Here is a 22,667-nt window from a genome sequence, read left to right on the forward strand (position 1 = left end):
GTGGTGTTGTTCAGCAGGCTCCAATGTGCCTCTTTAGTTGAGCGAGAAAACATTATACTGTTCATAAATCCACATAAAGAGAGATTTTGCCATGATGTGCTGCTAATGTAGTGTTTAGAAGAAAATGAACAAAATAAAAGACACGCATGAATCAAACAGTCGTTAAAACCCCTTCAGCTCCAGTTTATTGTGTTTAATATCTCCCAAAGACGCAAATAACCCCTGAGTGTCATTTGTGCAATATTTATGCATCTCTGCGACCTTGAGAAAATGCTGGACGCAGATTTCCCAAAGGATTTCGGGATAGTCTGAATTTAGTCTACTGATCGAATGGGCAGACGTTGAAGACTGTTGAGACTGGCAAGGTGCCGAGTTCTGCTTATATTTGCACAACGAATGATTTCCTTCGGGGCCAATTTGTCTCAAAAGCAAAGGACAAGCATGAAATTCACCCTCGATTAATGCAATTGACTGAGTTTGTTTTTCTGGTCGCCTAGGTGTTGTTTTTAGGTGAGCAGGGTACAGAAATCAGTCTGATTCAAATCAATATTCAAATTTCTTAGTATTTTGTGTGGTAAAACCACCTGATGATCATGCATGTCTCTCCTGCATGATTTGAAAATGTTCCTTGTGTTTTAATGGAAGCAAGAACATCTGACTGTCAGTATAATAATCACATTATTTTATTTGTGATTAGTGGCCTATTAAAAATAGGGCAGCATCTTTAATATTTCTTGTTATTTAGGAATACAAATAAAAAAGAGCTGCATTACATGGATGTGCAATGATGATGCAATGATGATGCAGTGTAACACTTGTTTTCCCATTTATTTGAAATTCCTTCCCACCCAGTGACCGAATAATGACTTTATTCAGAAGCGGCGGAGATGCTTCCATTTCTCTCTAATTAACTGGCCGAGTGATACCACAGTAATCCCTCAATCCGTTGTCCATCGGTTCAGACATGGATTATTTATCTGTCTCGGTCATACAGGAGCAGGGACTACATGCGTGAATCCACACAATGACGTCTCCTTCCGCCCTGCTCCAGCACAAGTGCGCCATAATCTACACGTTATAATCCATGCATGCATGACGGGGCGTAATCACACTTCCTCTGCGTTTCCGGCAGGATTACTCTGTGAGGAAGCGGGGGCTTACACAATCTGTGTGTGTGTGTGTGTGTGTGTGTGTGTGTGTGTGTGTGTGTGTGTGTGTGTGTGTGTGTGTGTGTGTATGTGTGTGTGTGAGAGAGAGAGAGAGAGAGAGAGAGAGAGAGAGAGAGAGAGAGAGAGAGAGAGAGAGAGAGAGAGAGAGAGAGAGAGAGAGAGAGAGAGAGAGAGAGAAAGTGGAGCAGATGTACAAGAGAGTTCAAAGAGCCATTAAAACACATTGACAAGCACCATTTTCATTTCTATTGAAACTGGAGATTTGGGAAGGATAATTTTGAAAGCCTTGTCACATTTATCAAAAATAAATTTATATACACTCACCTAAAAGTTTATAAGGAACACCTGTTCAATTTCTCATTAATGCCATTATCTAATCAGCCAATCATATGGCAGTTGTTTCAATGCATTTAGGAGTGTGGTCCTGGTCAAGACAATCTCCTAAACTCCAAACTGAATGTCAGAATGGGAAAGAAAGGTGATTTAAGCAACTGATTCAAGCTGATAGAAGAGCAACTTTGACTGAAATAACTACTCGTTACAACCAAGGTATGCAGCAAAGCATTTGTGAAGACTGAACTCATCTCCACTACAAATAGGGAAAGAGGCTACTATTTGCAATTTACAATTTTTGAGTTCAAAATTGGACTGTTGAAGACTGGAAAAATGTTGCCTGGTCTGATGAGTCTCGATTTCTGTTGAGACATTCAGATGGTAGAGTCAGAATTTGGCGTAAACAGAATGAGAACATGGATCCATCATGCCTTGTTACCACTGTGCAGGCTGGTGGTGGTGGTGTAATGGTGTGGGGATGTTTTCTTGGCACACTTTAGGCCTCTTAGTGCCAATTGGGGATCGTTTAAATGCCACAGCCTACCTGAGCCTTGTTTCTGACCATGTCCATCCCTTTATGACCACCATGTACACATCCTCTGATGGCTACTTCCAGCAGGATAATGCAGCATGTCACAAAGCTCGAATCATTTCAAATCAGTTTCTTGAACATGACTGTGAGTTCACTGTACTAAAATGGCTATATATATATTGATTTTTAGAAAATACATTTTAAATGCATGCATTTTGAAGAAGACATATATGCTCTTTTACAAAGTCTTTGTTTTGTTTATGGGATTTACTACAACCGTTACATTATTGCAGCACCTCTCTTTCCAGTTTGTCTGTAATGCTCTGTTTATGCTTACTTCATGCTATCAGAATTATCAAAGTTTCCTAGTTGAAAATTGGACATGAACGCCCTTTAAGGTCACATTTACCTCTTGGAAACACTGAGATAATTCTTATACCTGAATTCCCGTGTTGGGCGTGGCATAATCTTTAAGCCTGGTGGAGGAGAGAATGATTGCTGCTGTGACTATGCTTTATTAGTTTTTTCAACAACAGCTACATTGCCTTGTCTTGTCTTTAAAGTAGTGGATATATACACTATATTGCCAAAATTTTTGGGGCGCCTGCCTTTACATGCACATGAACTTTAATATGGAGTTTAATATGGAGTTGGCCCACCCTTTACAGCTATAACAGCTTCAACTCTTCTGGGCAGGATTTCCACAAGGTTAAGGAGTGTGTTTGTGTGAATTTTTGATCATTCTTCTAGGAGCCCATTTGTGAGGTCAGGCACTGATGTTTGGACGAGAAGGCCTGGCTCACTATAATTCATCCCAAAGGTGTTCTGTCGGGTTAAAGTGCAGGCCAGTCAAGTTACTCCACACCAAACTCACTCATCCATGTCTTTATGGACCTTGCCTTGTGCACCGGTGCGCAGTCATGTTGGTACAGGAAGGGGCCATCCCCAAACTGTTCCCACAAAGTTGGAAGCATGAAATTGTCCAAAATATCTTGTTATACAGAAGCATTAAGAGTTCTTTTCACTGGAACTAAGGGGCCAAACCCAATCCCTGAAAAACAGCCACACACGAAAATCCCCCCTCCACCAAACTTTACACTTGGCACAATGCAGCCAGGCAAGTACCGTTCTCCTGACAACCGCCAAACCTAGGCTCGTCCATGGGATTGCTAGACAGAGAAGCATGATTTGTCACTCCAGACAACACGTCTCCACAGCTCAAGATCAGTGTTTCCCAACCCTGTTCCTGAAGGCACACCATCACTACATATTTTGAACTCTTTCTAATCAAACACACCTGATTCAACTCATCAGCTTGTCAGTTCAGACTCCAAGACCAGAAATATATGGGTCAAATTATTTGGAGACATCCAAAATGTGCACTGTTGGTGTGCCTCCAGGAACAGGTTGGGGAAACATTGCTCTAGAGTCCAGTGGCGTGCTTTACACCCCTGCACCACATGCAGCTTCTCGACCATGGGAACCCATTCAATGAAGCTCTCTGCGCACAGTTCTTGAGCTAGTCTCAGCGTTAGCTCCAGTGTCATGAGAAATAGGAACTGGGTTTCCTTTAGGACCCAGAGTGATCCCATTGGTTCAACTGACTTTTAATGGGTAGTATTTTTAGCACAAATACAATTCCTGCAAAATCACGTTATGATTTATATCTTTTAAAAATATAATAATTACCATTACAGGCACAATATGTAAGATTGTTTTCTTGTTTAATATCCAAGAACCACTATAACAATGCTATATATTTTGTTTACTTGTGTACTTGCATTATACCAATGTTTCCAAAAATGTTTAAATATAGAGAAATAAGCCATTTTAACCAGGACACGGACTGCGAAAACTGCAGTGTGCTCTGGTTGGTCAGCTGGACTGGTGTGTTGTGATTGGTCAACCACTTTGAGCGTGTTTCAGAAATCTCACGCACAATCAAGCCATCTGAGGGAGTACAGAAACGGTGCACACTGATATATAGAGAATAATTCGCATTGGAGTGACTAATTGGTGCTTTATAACTTTGCAGACCCTTTTCCTGCTGAAACAGTAACATTACACAAAGGAGGTTAAAATGTAAAAAAAGCTATATCGGTCATTTTATTAAGTTGATTTTTAAATGTTATGAGTTAATTTCAAGGACTTCTGGACTTTTTCTGGTTTGCGTGTTAATTGGTCAGTGGTGTTGGATTGCTTTTGCTCAATTTCTTATTCATTACCTTTCTCTTTGTATAACCGAAGTTACATGTCAGTCAGCTACGCAAACACAATCATAACATGTCAATGTAAAGAGGAGACAAGTGCAGACAAGGTTGTTCTCTGGGGTAATAATAACTATAATCAGGAGGACGTGCCCACTCAGTGAGTCATCTACAGGAAAGGTCATATACACATTAAGAGCTTCAACCATGCATTCAGCAAATGGAAATTTAATAGTCTGATAAAAATCAATTATTAAAAGGTCAGTTGGTATGCGACCTACAAAATGTTTTTTTTTTTTTTTTTTTTCTGAGGGTAAAATAGTTCTTACTATTGCACTTGTACACACATACGCTTTGCCTGTCCGTCCCTACGGACTCATAAACAAAGCATGGGAACTAATGCAGACTATGTATTTGATTAATGGTTTCATTGTGAATTTTGTCCCGTGTGCTTAACCACACAAAGCACGTAAAAATCATAAGCTCAGGGAGGTTCCAGCCCTCCTCATGCAAACAATGCCCTGCTCTTAAAATGGGTGCAACGACACACACACACAGTTGAATAAGACGTGGATATGACGCCAGACATAAACAGAAAAAGACCAAAAAAAGACTAATATTGAAAGTAATCAGGCAATCACACTTCCTATCAGTGAAAGTGTATGTTTAGGTCTCATTTTGTGCCAATACCTGCAAGTTAGCACAAGCATGTAACTCCTGCAATAATAATACACATATAGACGTTCCTGTTTTTCATTTAAAGCTGGTGGGAAAGAAATTTGTTATTCCCAGCAGTAACATAAACATTTTTCATAGGAGACTAATGAGAATGGGATATGGTAGCCAGGATACTCACAAGAAAATAAGAAAGTTATTGATCTGTTTTCTGAATAAAGTTTGAAATGAGAACGATCAATATAGATGTAAACTCATAAAGAGACAAATCTCTGTCATAAAATAATGTCCCTATGACTTACCACTGAAATAATTCACAGTATCTGATGGATAATACCCTCTTTTTCTCCAAATAAATAAATATATAGAAATATTTATTTAATTAAATTTTAATTAAATAATTATAATTTATATAAATAATGTATTTATATATATATATATATTTTTATAATTATTATCATTGATTTAAATTGACTTGACAAAATAAAAACTATGAATAAATAAAAATAAATAAAATATATAATTTATTTAAGTTAAATCGTATCATATAGGGTACTTGTTTTAGGTTTGGCTGAGCAAAAAAGGTGGGGAAGCCTGGTTCTATAGGCAGATTGACATGTTTAAGTATGTTTTGTACGACAAAGAATAAAGTCAAAAGCAGTTTCCCGCAACTACTGCCAAGAATGCACATGACTGCTTCCTTCATATAAATATCATCTCTCTACACCCTAAAATGAGTTAAAAGAGGCTAAATTAATGCAGCACCTGAAAAACCAGCAGAACCTCTCTTCATGTCCACAGTGGACACACATTTATAAATAATTTCCTCCTAGTTTCTCTTCTCTCACAGAAGTTGCTCGAAAAGCAACTGACAAAAGTGAGTGAGCTGACAAAAGTCCGACAGTTTAATAGGAAAAAGCCTTTGCGTTCAAATTCCCACTCTCCCTTGGCTTTTAGTAAAGCAGAATATGGAAAAGGAAGAAGACTGGATGAAGACGCCGCACAGACCCCTGAGATATTAATGAGTGACATTGCAAGACCGCTGAGCCAGAGGAATCTTGGCACTGGGAGTTAATGCTCCAATGACATCTCGTTACATAGACAAGTATTTTTTTGTTTTTGAAAAGCATCATTTTTTAGTGCTTAGTGCATAGTGACAGGAAGTCAGGTTTATGCATTCCCTGCACCATATGCTCTTCAACATGTCCGTGTGATCCCAACAAAAAATCTTCTAATGCTTTGCTAATGTTCCCATTAAGTTATACAAATGTTATTTTTTAAAATGTTTTAAAGTTTTATGCAAGTGAAGTTTTAAGTGAGTGTTATGCAAACATTAAAAGGGATATATAGAATTCAGAAACCCTTGTTATGAGCGACACCGGTGGTCAGTTAGGTGAACTGTAGCCAACAAATTATTGCTCGTTCTCACACTTTTAGACATGTAGGGTGCTATGATACACATACACCCGCAGCAATGCGATGCCAGGAGCGATGCATGTGTTTGTTTGTTTTTTTGATAGTTCCGGCTCAACGCAGATATCTTTGTCACATCCAGCGTCACGTTGTTTAAATAGCAAATGCCCTCACGCTCATCTGTTCACCCATGGGCGTGCTGGTCTAAAAATGAGGTGTGTTCAGGCCAAGCCTGCAGTCTCCCTCTCATTTACTGAAGCTTTCGCGCCTCTATCGCCCCCCGGTGACCGGTCCCAGTATAGCCGCCCCTCAGTGATTTCTAATGGACGTGAGGCAAACTAAATAATAAAATTACACTTCAAAATGTTTTCCCCAAAGTTAGTGTATGTCACTGAAGGCAGTTATCATCACGATGATTTCATTTCAGGTGTTCGTTTTAAAAATAAGTTTAGTTTGAGTTAGTTATTTGATGCTATAAAAACGGGGGGTGTGACGTCATGATTGACAGCTGAGACTGACGGCTTCTCTGAGTGAAGTTGTCACTGAGGCACTAACGGACTTTTTTCGAAATTTTTGGGAGCAGATTAGATCTTTAGCTTTAATTCCTACATTTCCATAACTGTTTATTTCACACCAACATAATTAATTGTTCTGCATCTGCGAGAGAGTGGGCGGGCTTTTGATATCGCAGCTGCACTTCCTGCTCTACTTCCTGCGCTCTACTGCGCAACTCCGGTCCCGAAATCGCTACTGCGCAGACTCGGTCCCAAGATGTCCGCGCCGTGCAAGGCCGTCTGAAAGCTTCAAATCTGCCAAGCGGAAACGGATGATGTCGAGTCGTCCATATTTTTTTACGGTCTATGGTTCAGGCGCATTGTTGGCGCGTTGCTATTTTGAGGCAACTGGGCCAAACAGGGCCCATAATGTAGTAGAGATTGAACGTGATTCAAGGCTCCGATATACTCACTGCAAATTAATTTTTTTCGTTCGTTGCTTAGAAGTAAAAAGAGCTGGAAATACCTTATGTTCCTGACACTGTCCAAGCTGTTAAAAGTGCACAACAAATATGACCGAAGTGAGAAAACAACAGTTAATAAAGCATCTGATCGTAGCAATGTAGATATGTTTGCACCAGCTTGTCTACAGATGAGGTAATTAAAATGTTATGATTTGATTATAAAGTATTTTTAAGATAATATACACAGTATATCTGGTTATGTGAGACTATAATTTGAATGAACCCCTTTTCTTTGTGTGGCACATTGACATTACAGTACAGTACAAAATGTCTCTTTTGGCATTCATTTCATGTTATACAAGCTCTCTGGAGTGTGCGTAAACATCCCATCCTTTTGATTTTCCGGCAAAAACGTCCTTAACAAAAATCAATCTACAGTTTGTTCATATCTTTGAGAGAATCATGCCAAGCTGAGATGACCCCAGGCCGAGTTACACCGCCTCCCAAATTCCTGTTCTGATGTGCGGTTGAACAACAGGTCTATTTTCAAATACTTTTCTGTTGCCTAGACATCACAACTTCACATTCTCATCCGTCTTTTGTAGCGCTCCGCTTTCACCTTTAGATGTCCTCAGAGGAAACCGAAAGCACCAGGTAACCACGTTTGCTCTGAAGAGGAGAAAGCAGCCGAGGGACACCTCAGTCAGCGACAGGAAAATACATCCTGATATACACACACACACACACACACACACACACACACACACACACACACACACACACACACACACACACACACACACACACACACTCATTGAAGAACAACCATGTCTGGCTGTAAGAGCGAACAATGATGTCTGTTCTTTGGGTTCCTGCTCTTTGGTCGGTCAGGTGCACATCACTGACCGCTCATTGAGCTGCTCTGAGAATCTTCCATAATCAAATGCAAATAATGTAAGTAATACGGAGCAGAACTGCTGGAGTGAGTTTCCACCGCCCATTATTTCAGACTCACTGATGTGGAGGTGGACAAACGCTCAATGGCCGCATTTTAATGGAGATAAAATGAGGGTAAATTGAAAGCAGGATATGTAGGATGGTAACCAGAATAACAGCACAAGCTAAATAGAAAGTTATCAATCTATTGTCGGGATAATGTATTTGATATTAAACGTTCAAGATAGAGAATGCCTGCCTGCAGAATCATTTCCTATTCGGCAGCGAGGCAACAATCAGTTGTTTGTTTTCAGATGCAACCTATGAATACTACTCTCGCTGCGTACTGTTTTTTCGATTGGCGTTCTGTATTCGATTTCGGAAGCAATGGATAACAACCAAAGAGAAAGCAGCAAGAAAACGGGAAACAAAAGAAATACTGATAACAAACTAAAAATCCTTTAAACTGAATCCAAAACTTGACAGATGCATACATTAACTCCAAATTAATACCATAAATCCAAATATATATTTCCTGTTTTTCCCCCTTATGACTTATGATAGCCAATCAAGTAAAAGCACAGGAAATCATGATGTAATATGGGATAGAATTAACTTGTTGTGGCACACTGACCCTATGACAAATGCACTAATGCAGTAAACACTAATGTAATATCCGGTAACTATCCGATAAGATGGATTACAGACAAAACAGAGAAATGCACAAATAAAACTTAGGGAAACAAGCTTAATGGCACATTCCTCTCTTATAAATTTCACATAATTGCACCATGGGATACATTAAGCTTCAACCCCATAATCCAGATAAAGCGTAGAACTACACGCATAGACGCATAATTCCAAAATGTGCTTTTCTCAAGCGCACAAAGGTGAATGAGGTCAGTGTGTAGAATATACAGTATGCTTCGTTTTTTGGAGAATTTGTTTGTTAAAACACTACACTACATGTGCTGCTTTCTCAGAACTTCTACAGTGATCCTTTAGGCTAAATTACCCTATTTAATATTGACAGCTGGAACAGACGAGCGAACATACCGCTAAAGCACAAATATGCATACACATCCACACATGCACACACATGCAGTTTGAAAAAACTCTAACTCATATACTGTTGCTAAGCCTGTCTAACGTGACACTGCCTTTAGATGTAAGACCTGAGTTATCTATCAGAAGGGGAGTTCAAACATGGGGCAGGACAAAGTCAGTGATAAAGCAAGAGATGTATTTTTGTGGAATAGATGAAAACTACAAAATCTGAGGATAATATTTGCATCTTTTTGGAAATATGGTAATTTGATGTATAGATAGCATTCTTTCTGAAGAGATGAGAATTTGATCAAATCAATATCAGCCTGTAAATTACTTCTGACGTTTTAATTTTGCAATGTGCTCAAAGCTGTTTAGTTATGGTTTAGTTATGAGATCAGTGGCGAAGATATGTCATTCATAAACTGCGAGTGCGCCAAATTAAACATTTAGATGAATTCCTGCTAAATAAGTTTTCTTTAATTTTAATGCAATGCGTTATGCATGCATGTCATGCATTCTGCTATTTTTATATACACCGATCAGGCATAACATTTTGGTCTAATATTGTGTTGGTCCCACTTTTGTTGCCAAAACAGCCCTGACCCGTCAAAGCATGGACTCCACTAGACCCCTGAAGGTGTGCTGTGCTATCTTGCACCAAGATGTTAGAAGCAGATCCTTTAAGTCCTTTAAGTTGCGAGGTGAGGCCTCCATGGATCTGACTTGTTTTCTCAGCAGATGCTCGATCGGTTTAAGATCTGTGGAATTCGGAGGCCAGGTCAACACCTCAAACTCATTGTTGTGCTCCTCAAACCATTCCTTAACCATTTTTGATTTGTGGCAGGAGCATTATCCTGGTGGAAGAGCCACAGCCACCAGGGAATATCGAAAGGGTGTCCATGATCTGCAACTGTTGCTGTTTTCAGTGGTGGACAGGGGTCAGCATGGGCACCCTGACTGGTCTGCGGCTATGCAGCCCCATACACAACAAACTGCGATGCTCTGTGTATTCTGACACCTTTCTCTCAGAACCAGCATTAACTTCTTGAGCAATTTGAGCTCCAGTAGCTCGTCTGTTTGATCGGACCACACGGTCCAGCCTTCGCTCCCCACGTGCATCAATGAGCCTTGGCCGCCCATGACCCTGTGGCCGGTTCTCCACTGTTCCTCTTGGAGCTCTTTTGATAGATACTGACCACTGCAGACCGGGAACAGCCCACAAGAGCTGCAGTTTTGGAGATGCTCTGACCCAGTCGTCTATCCATTACAATTTGGCCCTCGTCAAACTCATTTAAATCTTTACACTTTCCCATTTTTCCTGCTTCTAAAACATCAACTTTGAGGACAAAATGTTCGCTTGCTGCCTAATATATCCCACCCACTAACAGGTGCCGTGATGAAGTAACAAAATAACTAACATGCTCAAATATCAAATGTGGCATCAGTTTTGGCTGGTCATGTTAGTCAAACTCGCATAAGCTGGCTGTCAGACGATCACGTCTACCTATAGGAATATGTCGTCAGTCACAGCATAAATATAAATGCTTCTTCAGTACTATCAGCAGCTCATTTACTCTCCTCCATCCCCAGCTCCTCTTCTCATCAGTCAGGATTTGCTAGTCTAATTCCCCATTAATTAGACTAAACTAAAATTCTGAACTATTATGTATGCATTATGTTGTATGCATTATATATGCATTATGTTGGTTCTCTTCTGTTTACCCCTTGGGGGGTTATCGCCGCTCTCCCTGCTCTTATCCATGCTAGGCTGCATGGATGCCCAGGAAGTTCTTGCCCAGAACAGAACCATATCGCCAATCCAAAATATATGCTAATAGTCAATCAATCATTTTTGACAATAGTGGTCCTGACAGAATCTGTATTCCGTCTAAAATAGTAGAATATTTGAAGAGAATATTTGAAAGCTCAAGATCAAATGTGAACAAGTAATTCAGTAGATGGTAAATTGTCTTACTGACCCCAGGTTAAATAGAAGTCAATGAAATGAAGCATTGGAATCGCAGCAAATCGAATCACTACAGGCTGTAATAAGTGCCACAGCTGCAACGGATACATCAACAGACACTGTTTAGACAAGACTCTAAAATCTCATAGGACAGATCTAAAAAACCTCTTATGCATCAGGCTGCCAGTATTTTTCCTTACCGCACAATTCGTCTGTCTTCACCTAAAGGGAAAAGAATGAAGTGCATTTACAGCCTTGCACAGCTTGTTCTCTAATGTATTAAAATCATATCAGCATAAGTTAATACTTATGGAAATTTTCAAAGCTTTAAGTTTTACAATTATTGCACTAAAGTCTAGCAGGGTGTTGCTGATTTAGACTGACTTGCAAAATAAACTTTTAATAGAAATCCACAAGATTGGAAATTTTGTGTTAGGGTGAATGATTTCTTAATATACATTTTTCTACAGGTTTAAGTTGGTTGTTTGAATTGAACATTGCTCTGGGGAGTCTGATCAACAGGCAACGGCCCATCGCTTCTCTATCCGTTATTATGTTAAACCTGCCAATAGCGGTGCACCAGGTGGATAAGCCGGTCTGTGATTGGTTCCCGCAAAAGTTTAACAGAAGCAGTAGAAACACATCAACATCATCAATAATAACAGCAACAATACACGCTCAATGAATCACGGTTTACTTACTGCTCTAGCAGTGGGAGAGAGGCATTCTTACTCGCAGTTACTGAAGATGACAATAAAGAACCTTTTATTTAAGGCCCCGTCCACACGAAGCCAGTGCTTTCCCAATCCGATCTTTTTTTCCCCTCGTTTCAAGAAATATCTGCGTCCACACAAGATTGCGAAAACTGACTAAAAACTATGTAGTATACATGCCAGGCCAGTGTGTGGCGCTGTAATTCTGCCACAGAAATACACTAAAAACGGAGAAGAAGATTTGTGGCTAGCAGGGGTATAGCAGTGGTCGGAGGTGAGGCAAAATCTCACGATAAACTAACAATAAATACATTTGCTACTTAACAGATGTGTTTTATTAATGCCTACACCTACCCCAACCCAAAACATACCCTTACAATAATGCAGATTCGTTAATTAAATTACGCGACATTGATGTGCGCATGCCCAGTGCCCGTAGTTGTATCCCTTAACTTTTTCACCGTGCTGGACGTGGTGTGATGACATCACCGTTTCAGAAAATATACGGATTCGCTGTACACACGAAGACGGAAGATGATCGTTTTCAGATTTACCTGCTTTGGGACCCGGTTTCGAAAATATCGGATTCATGCTTCTAAAACGCCGGATCCGTGTGGACGAAACGCTGATACGGTACAAAATTTATACGTAAACAGCTAAACGCGTCTCCGTGTGGACGGGGCCTAAGAGTGAACTTCCAATGTGGCTAACAGAACAACAGAATAACACAAGCGCTCTCTCTCTCTCTCTCTCTCTCTCTAGGGATTGTGGGTAGTGGGAGGAGTTTAGAGTTCGGAAACACGCTTTTGAGAGTTTGTTTACGTTAATCTTTTTTTTTTCTCGGTTTTTCTGTATTTGAATTTTCCGTAGAGAGATTAAATTTTGCGCGCTGACTGAGGTCGGCAAATTTGGCAAATGGGGTCAAGCGGAGATCTCTCGCGCTTGACTCTCAGACATGGTTTGAAATGTACACCTGATGATTCCATATCTGTGGAAGATGTGTTGGTTGCAGTCAGCGAACAGGTTGGTGGGATAAATATTAAGTCAGCATCTAGAATGAACAGAGCAGTTGTTGTCTTTCTCGCAGATGTTCAGATGGTAGATGGTTTGATTGAACGCGGAATCACAGTTAATGACACGTTTTTGCCGGTACTGCCGTTATCAAGCCCATCCAAGAAAATAGTGCTATCGAATGTTCCTCCGTTTATCAAGAATGAAGCAATTCAAGGAGTTCTCGAAAGATACGGCAGATTAACAGCGCCTATTAAAATGATTCCGATAGGTCTTAAAAATCCTGATCTCAAACATGTTATGTCTTTTCGGCGATGTACATACATGATATTGAATGAACAACAAGATCCCCTCAATTTGGCTGTAAAGTTAACTAATGACGGTAAAGATTACACAATCTTCATTAGTTCGGATCACATGCGGTGTTTCTCGTGCGGAGAACAAGGGCACGTTAGACAAACTTGTCCAAACAAACAAACAGATAAGCCATCTGATTTGCCGAGCAGTGAGCAACCCATTGGACAAAGCAATGAGTTTGTCTCTGGTGTTGAAACTACACAAAAAGAAAATACTGATGTAGTAAATAGCGACAAAGTCAAGGAGATTGTAAATCAGGCAAGTGGTGAAGAGAAATCCAATCTGGTGATTAATGAAGATGACAAACTATCAGAAAAAGAACAAACATCATTTGAAAACAATAAAACAGATGGTGAAAGTGAGGCAGCTGATGTTAGTAATACTCAGATGTCAACTATGAGTTCAGAAAATGCTTGTTCTGAAAATGATTCAGAAAATGATCTTGAGAGTATGGGCAGTCTTTCTGATATGGATGATTCTGAAAGAACCGAGTCTTTAGGTGCTAGATTGTACACAATTAAGCAAATTAATGACTTTCTAGATGAAACCAAAGGAGCTCGCAAACCACAAATTATGAAATTTTTTCCAGATTTGAAGCGCTTTTTGGTGTCATGTAAAACTGCATTGAACAAGGCAACCTTTGATGAACTTAACAGACAGAAGCGCTACCGTCTTAAGAAAATTGTAACAAAGGTGAAGGGCATGATAAAAAATTAATGCAAAGAAGGATTGAGTTTGGTCTTGGATGCCTTTTGTTTTTTTGCTTAATAGTCAGTGTCATGGCATCCTTAAATTTTGGATCTTTAAACGTTAATGGATGTCGTGGTGCTGAAAAAAGGTTTGCATTGTTTGATTTTTTGAATTGGAAAAAAGCTAGTGTAGTCTTTCTGCAAGAAACACACACAGATGTGGATAATCAGGTGCAATGGTTGAGTGAGTGGAGAGGGACAGCTTTTCTTAGCCATGGATCTAATGTGAGTGCTGGAGTAGCAGTTCTTTTTTCTCCAGATTTGCACATTAAAGAAAGCAGAGTTGAAGAAATTGTACCTGGCAGGATGCAGTTGATCGAGATTAAGTTATACGAGTTGTCTTTTTCTCTCATTAATATTTATGCTCCAAACGATGGTGTAGAAAGAGTTTCTTTTTTTAGAAAATTAAAAGAGGTTATTTCAAATGTTTCACAAAATAATATAATGCTTTTAGCTGGTGATTTTAATTGTACTCTTGATTATACTATGGATCGGAATCATGTCGAACCGCATCAAAATTCAGCTAAAACTCTCAAAACCGTTGTTCAATATCATAATCTTGTGGATATATGGAGGGAAGCTTTTCCTGTTGATAAACAGTATACGTGGCTGAAAATTAATTCTAACACTGTTTCTGGTGCAAGACTTGACAGATTTTATGTTCAAAAAAATATGAGAGGAAGATTTTTTAATAGTAACATTTCGCCAACATCTTTTTCTGACCATCATTACATTGCAGTCACCATGACAACAACACAGAGGTCTTCTTACCATAAAATTTGGCGTTTTAACAATAGGTTACTACAAGACAAATCCTTCGTAAAATTTTTCACTCTTTTTTGGGGAGAGTGGAGAGAGAGAAAGTTACAGTATAAAACGTTAAGCCAGTGGTGGGATATTGGTAAAGTTCAGATTCAGATTTTTTGTCAACAATATACAAGCAATCGAATGATGGAACTGAAAGAGAAGGTCCAGCTTTTGGAACAGCAAATTCTCAAGTTAAGCAGTTCCATCAGTGAGGGTGAAGAGACGGAAACAGCAAAAAGGCTAAAAGAGTACAACTTGATTCTGAAGAATTTGTATGAAGAAAGAAGTCACAGCGCATTTATACGGGGAAAATATCTTCAATTAAACAGCATGGATTCTTCAACTACTTTCTTTTTCTCATTAGAGAAGAAGATTCGAGAAAAGAAGAATATAAGTCATCTTAAATTGTCAAATGGAAAGGAGATAACAGAAAAGAAAGAAATAATTGCACAAGCTTTACGTTTTTATGAAGATCTATATACTGTACAACCTTGTGATTTAGAAGCAACAAATCAGCTTTTAGATGGACTTCCACATCTTGAAGAAGAAGATAAAGCTGAACTGGAGAAATCCTTGTCTTTTCAAGAGTTAACCATGGCTGTCCAGCAGCAGTCTCCGGGAAAATCACCAGGGTTGGATGGACTGACTTCTGAATTTTACAAAGCCTTCTGGTCTCTAATTGGACAAGATTTGCATGCTGTGTTTCTTGAAAGCGCTGACTCAAAAGTCTTACCCCTCAGTTGCAGAAGAGCTGTAGTGACTCTTTTACCCAAGAAAGGAGATCTTGGCTTACTAAAAAACTGGCGACCAGTCTCTCTCTTGGGAACTGATTATAAAATACTATCTAAAACTTTGACAAATCGTCTCAAGAAATGTATAGAGACTATCATCCATGAAGACCAGTCTTATTGTGTGCCAAAGCGATCTATATTTGACAATCTCTTTCTTGTGCGAGACATGTTACATTTAACTGAACTGCACAAACTTGACCTTGGTCTTGTTTGTTTGGACCAGGAGAAAGCCTTCGATAAAGTAGATCATGATTATTTGTTCAGAACACTTGAAGGCTTTGGCTTTGGGAAAGGCTTTATCTCATGGACAAAACTTTTATATAAGGATGTTTATAGTATGCTAAAAATCAATGGGAATTTGACAAAGCCCTTTTCTGTGCAAAGAGGAGTGAGACAGGGGTGCAGTTTATCTGGCCTCTTGTACATCATTTCTATTGAACCGATGTTGAAGATGTTGAGAGCGAAACTGCAAGGATTGACATCATCTTGCCTCTCAAACATACCAGCAGTAAAACTAACAGCTTATGCTGATGACATCACAGTGATTATTCGATCTGATGATGATGTCTCTAATCTAATTTCATGCCTTAACATTTTCCAGAATGCCTCTTCTGCATGTGTTAATTGGGAAAAAACTGACACGTTGCTGTTAGGGCTTTGGCCAAATCAGACTCCACCTCGGCTTCCACACCAGCGCCTTTGGAATAAAGAAGGAGTTAAGATACTTGGACTGTTTTTTGGGACTGAGCAGTATATGGAAAAAAACTGGGAAGGACTAATAGAAAAAGTGACAGGAAAGCTCCTGAGATGGAAATGGATTCAAGCCCAGTTATCTTTCAGAGGCAGAGTGTTAGTATTGAACAATCTAGCCGCCTCAATGTTGTGGCATCGTCTAACAGTGCTGGATCCTCCAGTAGAACTTTTGTCGCACCTTCAAAAAGCTTTTGTAGACTTTTTTTGGGGTGGCCATTATTGGCTTCCCCCTGGAGTACTTTGTCTTCCTGTTATTGAGGGTGGTCAAGGATTAATTCATTTAGCCTCTAAGGTGCGAGCCATGAGGTTACAAACTGCCCAGAAACTGCTCTATACATCTGACTCTGTACCATGGATCAGTTTTGGTCTTGCCATTGTAAGGGGTGAAAATAAGATGGGATTTGATAAAGAAATGTTTTTGATTTCAGGAAAAGTTGTAAAGGATATGTTTGGAATCAAGTTTTATGGATCTGTTTTTAAAGCTTGGAGTTATTGTAAGTTGGAGCGAAAAGAACATTTTGGCTTAGATGAACCACTTTTTTATAATCCTTGGTTTTCCCCAAAATGTATTTTTTCCAACTTTGATATTTCTAACTTTGTCTCAGGTGGGGTAACTAAGGTTGGGAATCTGTTTGATTTGATAAACAGAGAGTGGTTATCAGTACCGTTTTTTACAACAAAAATTAGAGGCAGATCAGAGAGAATAGTTGGGAATATATTGAGGAATCTAAAGAGTTCTTTACCTACAGCTTTGGGAGAATATATAACCAATTTTATGTCTGGTAATGGCCATATAAATGTTCCTTTTCCAGAAGTGTATATTACTTCGCTGGTAGACCAAGTTTGTAATGATACTGGTGTTAATGAGAATAGTTTGTTATCTTTTAAAGGTTTACAAAGTCTTCCTTTTTCTATAGTGACCAAACTAAATTTATATAATGTTTGTGTAAAGTCTTTCTTTTTTGGGCAGTTAAGAGAGAGGAGAGACACAAAATGGAGAATTCATTTCTCAGGGTCAGGATATAAATCACCTTCCTGGCGGTTATTATATAAAAACCCCTTACCAAAGAGGTCTGGTGATTTACAATGGCGGATTCTGCATTGTGCATTACCAACAAAGGTGTTTTTGTCTAAATGTAATTTTTCAGCCTCAGCGCTTTGTACTTTGTGTAATGAAATTGATACTGTTTTTCATGTTTTTTGTGAATGTTGTAAATTGTCCCCGCTTTTCGACATTTTGGATAGAATTTTGAATAGTTTAGGAATAATTTTCTCAAAAACAATGTTTATTTATGGGTGTAAATATTCTCGTGATAAATGGGAGTTTTGTACCTTTTCAAATTTTTTAGTCGGTCAAGCAAAGTTAGCCATTTGGAAGGCATATAAAATTGAAATGGAAGGACAAGAAGTAAACATGGTAAATATATTTAAGGCTTTGGTTGAGTCTAGAATTAGATTAGAATATGAATTCAATAAAATGAATAACGATCTTCTTTTTTTTGAGAAGAAATGGTGTGTAAACAAAGGCTTGATCTTTATAGAAGGTGAAGAGATTTATTTTAACTGGTAGATAGTGTTTTTTTTTGTATGTATTTAAAAGTGTATTTTTGATGGTAAATTAAATTGCTGTTTAAAAGTCAAAAGTCTCTCTCTCTCTCTCTCTCTCTCTCTCTCTCTCTCTCTCTCTCTCTCTCTCTCTCACTTTCTCTCTCTCTCTCTCACTTTCTCTCTCTCTCTCTCACACACACACACACACACACACACACACACACACACACACACACACACACACACACACACACACACACACACACACACACACACACACACACACACACACACACAAAACCCCTCTAAAGAGTTGACTGATCCATACCAACCACCTTTGGCATCTAGTCTGGTGTGAATTCCTGGTTCTTTGTGGTTCAACCCCATCTTGAGTTTAACTGTAAAGAACTAGGAATTCACACCAGATGCCAAAGGTGGTTGGTATGGGTCAGTCAACTCTTTAGAGGGGTTTTGTGTGTGTGTGTGTGTGTGTGTGTGTGTGTGAGAGAGAGAGAGAGAGAGAGAGAGAGAGAGAGAGAGAGAGCACAAGCAAGCTGGTTCAAATGGCAGCTACTCAACAAAAACATTCATACTTTGTTATTCTGAGGATTTGTCTGACACCTTTGAAGGACACTCTTTAAAAAAAAGTTTTTTTTATTGGCATCAATGAACCTTTAACATTAATTGATCATCACAGGTTCTTTAAAATTCTTATTCTTGAAGGAACACTGTGAATTTTGGGTACTTTAACTTATTCACCGTATCCCCCAGTGTTCATGCACACCATTTTTATCTCTGTGCGTCCCATAATACTGTCTGACGCACACACTGCTAGCCTAACTTAGCACAAAGACTGGAGGTAAACTCTGTCTAGCCTATTGCTCAATAAGTGAAAAAAAAACATATAATTTTTACACGTAATAATATTTCACATGTTGTGATGTGTATTACATCGTGTACTAAGATCGATGGAAAATTAAAGTTGCGATTATATAGACCAATATGGCTAGGAACTATACTCTCATTCCTGCGTAATAATCCAGGAATTGGAATAAATTTTAACCTCTGAGCATCTGTCGAAATTCAGACCAAGCATCTCATCCTCTTTTACTCAAAAGAAAAAAACAATCACAAACCTTCACGATCTTTGGCCGTAGTATCCAGAAAGCCATATGGATTAGGCCACCTTTGTGTCTCCTAAAATAAAGCTCATGAAAGAGGACGGACAAAGATGATGACGCAGTTTACCATACGTCACACAATGATAATATCTGAGTCATCTATAACCTCTGATTCAGCTCATCGATCCCGGTGTCACTGCTATCACACAAGGTCTTCTTTTCAGCCTCAGTGCCATCCGCTGGATTATCAGGCATCTGTAGTACAAAAAAAAAAGGCAGCTGACGACTGATGGAATAAATCTGCACGAGAAATGGCTAATAATGTCTAAATAATAATCTCCAGTGTAAGCCTGTACTTACATATTAGAAGTGTTGATTTGGGGTTTGAATCTGTCTACTGCTCTTGGCATTGAGCTACAAAGATACAGTAAAATTAAACCTTGCTGGCTGGCAAATGACATTCCTTCACACACGGGTGTTGAAATAAACTTTCAGCTCAAGTTCCAACATAAACACTTGCTTTTGTGGCAACTGACTGACTCTAAATTAAACGCAAGATTATCTTCATGAAGTACCACTCCAAAAAGACAAATCTCCCTCTTCACTTTTCTTTGAGTTTAAATGGGTCTTGTCAAATCACTTTATACTATTTTGTAAAAATAGCATGCATAGAAATCAAGCAGCAAAAATGATTTATTCCCTAATGCTGCATGTGACGAGAGAAAATACTTTAACATCCAAAATGGTTTAATTTAACATCAAGCTACTTATGCAACAGTCAGATGTAATGAGAAAAAAACAACAGCTTCTTATATGCTGCGATATAAATTTCAAGTTAAAACCAGGGGTGTAAAGTAATTAGTTACTGTACTGAAGTATCTTTTTGGCTACTTTGTTGTACTGAGTATCAAAGAAATTAGCAACTTTTACTCTCTGCTTGACTACATTTTTAAATAAGTGAATGTACTTTGTACCTCAATGCATTTGTGTTGAGTAATGCAGTTACACATTACATTTTGCATGGCACCTAACTTTTTCTGCAGCAGTTTGTATCTGCTATAAAGAAGCGATATCGCCATCTAAAGGCAATTGTAAACATTTAAACATGATTTCTCATCTTACAAATCCAATTTTTTTTATTTTCACTGATAGTTTCTTAGGTATCGAGGCTCTAAGATGGTCCTAATTCAGTAAAATACTTACAATACTAGCACTAATCAGATGATCTAAATCAGATGATCTAAAGGCCCGTTCACACCAAGAGCGATAACTATATTAGCGTCCACAACAGCGGACACAATCATTCTATTTATCCTAAGCGCGTGTTTGTCTGCCAGTTGAAAAGCTTGAGCTTCTTACTGCAGAAGGGATTCTGACTGGCTGTTAATGTTTTTATGGTAACGCTACACTACGGGTGCACTAATATTCATTAATTCATGCTTAACTAATGCACAAATAATCATGAATTAATGTATGACTCATGAAGAACTAAACCATTTATTAATGATTATTGCATCAGCAACAAATGAAGATTCTACATGATTAATAGATTAAGTAATACATGAATTACTATAATTAAATATGACATCATGTATTAATTCTCTAATAACATTATCTGAACTAATAATGTAAATTATCACAATGGGTCAAAGCCATGCATTTCGACTTCCAGTTGTCTGCTAGAATTAATCGTTAGCTAACGATTTGCAAAGGTTTCATTATGTTATGACTTTACTTGTTGAGGCACATGTCTCGAGACGTTACAGCTTTTTACAGCTTTAATTGGTTTCCTTTGGAAATATGTTTCCAAGTCACACTGAATGAATTTATAAATGTAAATTGTGTCTTTGAGTGCCAATATCGCAATATTGATTAAAGAATTTTGGCCCTATAATGGAGTCATTTTCGCTGATAAGGTATCTGAACTTTTACTTGAGTGGTTTTCAGGTTCTCTTTGCACCTCTGTTTAAAAGAAACTTGCAAGTTGTTTTAAATTGCAGCAAATCCAGCAGACAGTAGCTGTTAGTTATAGCCTATTTAATGTATTGATGGTTTTGCCCTGGAAAAATCCAAATAACGATAAGTTAGAGCAGGCAGACAGTTCAGTTTCCACACGATTTTGCGGAGTCTGCACCTGCCACAATCTATAATTATCTCTGTTCAAGTTTCCACACTTGGCTTTGTAGCAAAATGCAACGGCAGCCACTCCTGTGTAGAGGAGCAGCCTCATGTTCAGGTCATTTGCTAGAACATATGTGCTCGCACCATAAGGAAACACCTGATCAGTCACTGTTCGAGTGTTTAGCATGCATAGTTAGTATGCATACTTCCACACAAAAGCTCATCAGTCAACTTGGAATTGTAGTCACTCCCGGTCTAATGTGGGCACACTGTGAACCATCTAAACACCTGAGGGCAAATAGACATGAAATTTAATCCTGATGCATGCCAAACGTTTCTAAGACGTAGTGAATCATAAGAACTGCAACTTTGAACTGAGTTGAAACTTGAAGCTCTTAAAGACGACCCTATATGGCAGTTTGGAAAGCATCAGGAACGTTCTGACCACAGAGTGGACTAGGACAAGCTTTGATCCTCGGATTACGTTTCGTGGAATTGCTCTTGCCTGTCAAGTCCAGGTAAAGACCCACTTGCCCACCATGTGGAGTATATATGACACCAAACCATACGGTTACACACCTCGCCTACGTAAAACTGACAAGAAGAATTATTAATTAAGCAAATAGGTGCTGTGGAAATGTACTTACTTCCTTACGCTGACTGTTTAACAGCCTGACACTAATTTGTACAAGCATCAGGAACTATGTCATGTACCTTAAAGGTAAAATTCTAGACAATCCTGTGATGGTTGATTAGTGTTTAAGATAACACTCCCTGTCTCGATTCAGATGGCCTCTCCTGAACCGACGGACGGTCACAGGCTTACCTGTGTCAGATTATCAGTGTTGCATAAGTGCAAAAACAACATTTATGGTGGTTTTTAATGACATTGCTACCAAGGTGACCACTTCTATATTGTCCACACACTGATTAAATGGCTCTAGGACAGGAAACAAAACCTTACAGATGATTGCTTCTTAAGTAAGTGTTGAAAATAAACGTAATTGGGTGCAGATATTTATTTTATTGAGTGGTCTTTACTTTTAAATGCACTAAGAATGTTTTTTTTGTTTTTCAGAACGTGGTAATGTAATTTCACAATTGAGTAAACGGATCTATTTATTTGAAATCTTCATCAGAAAGAGCGTCATTTTGTTTCAGGGGTGTATCATTTCAAACATGCCATGATTTAGGGAGGAAAATCAGAAGAATTCTACATTTAATATGTTAAAATGTACTAAACGAAGTGAAGATTACTGTTCTCATATTAATAGCTGAGAGGACAATTAAAACGTATCTAAATATTTCAGGAACTAACACACAAGGAGTAGGGAATGTGTATAATGTCAATCATTCTGTGTTCTGCCTGTGCAGATTCCTGGTTAACTTGCACAAGTAGGCAAAGTAAAAAACAGTATGTGTCCAGTTTCACAGTATAACCAGTACCAGGATAACTT

At 38.7% G+C, this 22,667-nt stretch overlaps 1 protein-coding gene across 2 annotated transcripts in view; it reads left to right on the plus strand.

Moving 5' to 3' along the window:
* The window catches only part of ntf3 (neurotrophin 3), a 56,163-nt gene that overhangs the window by 871 nt on the left and 32,625 nt on the right, over positions 1 to 22,667 (plus strand). The gene's annotated exons all lie outside the window — the stretch shown is intronic.

This window comes from Pseudorasbora parva, chromosome 20 (assembly GCF_024679245.1).
Source record: "Pseudorasbora parva isolate DD20220531a chromosome 20, ASM2467924v1, whole genome shotgun sequence".
Lineage (NCBI taxonomy): Eukaryota > Metazoa > Chordata > Actinopteri > Cypriniformes > Gobionidae > Pseudorasbora > Pseudorasbora parva.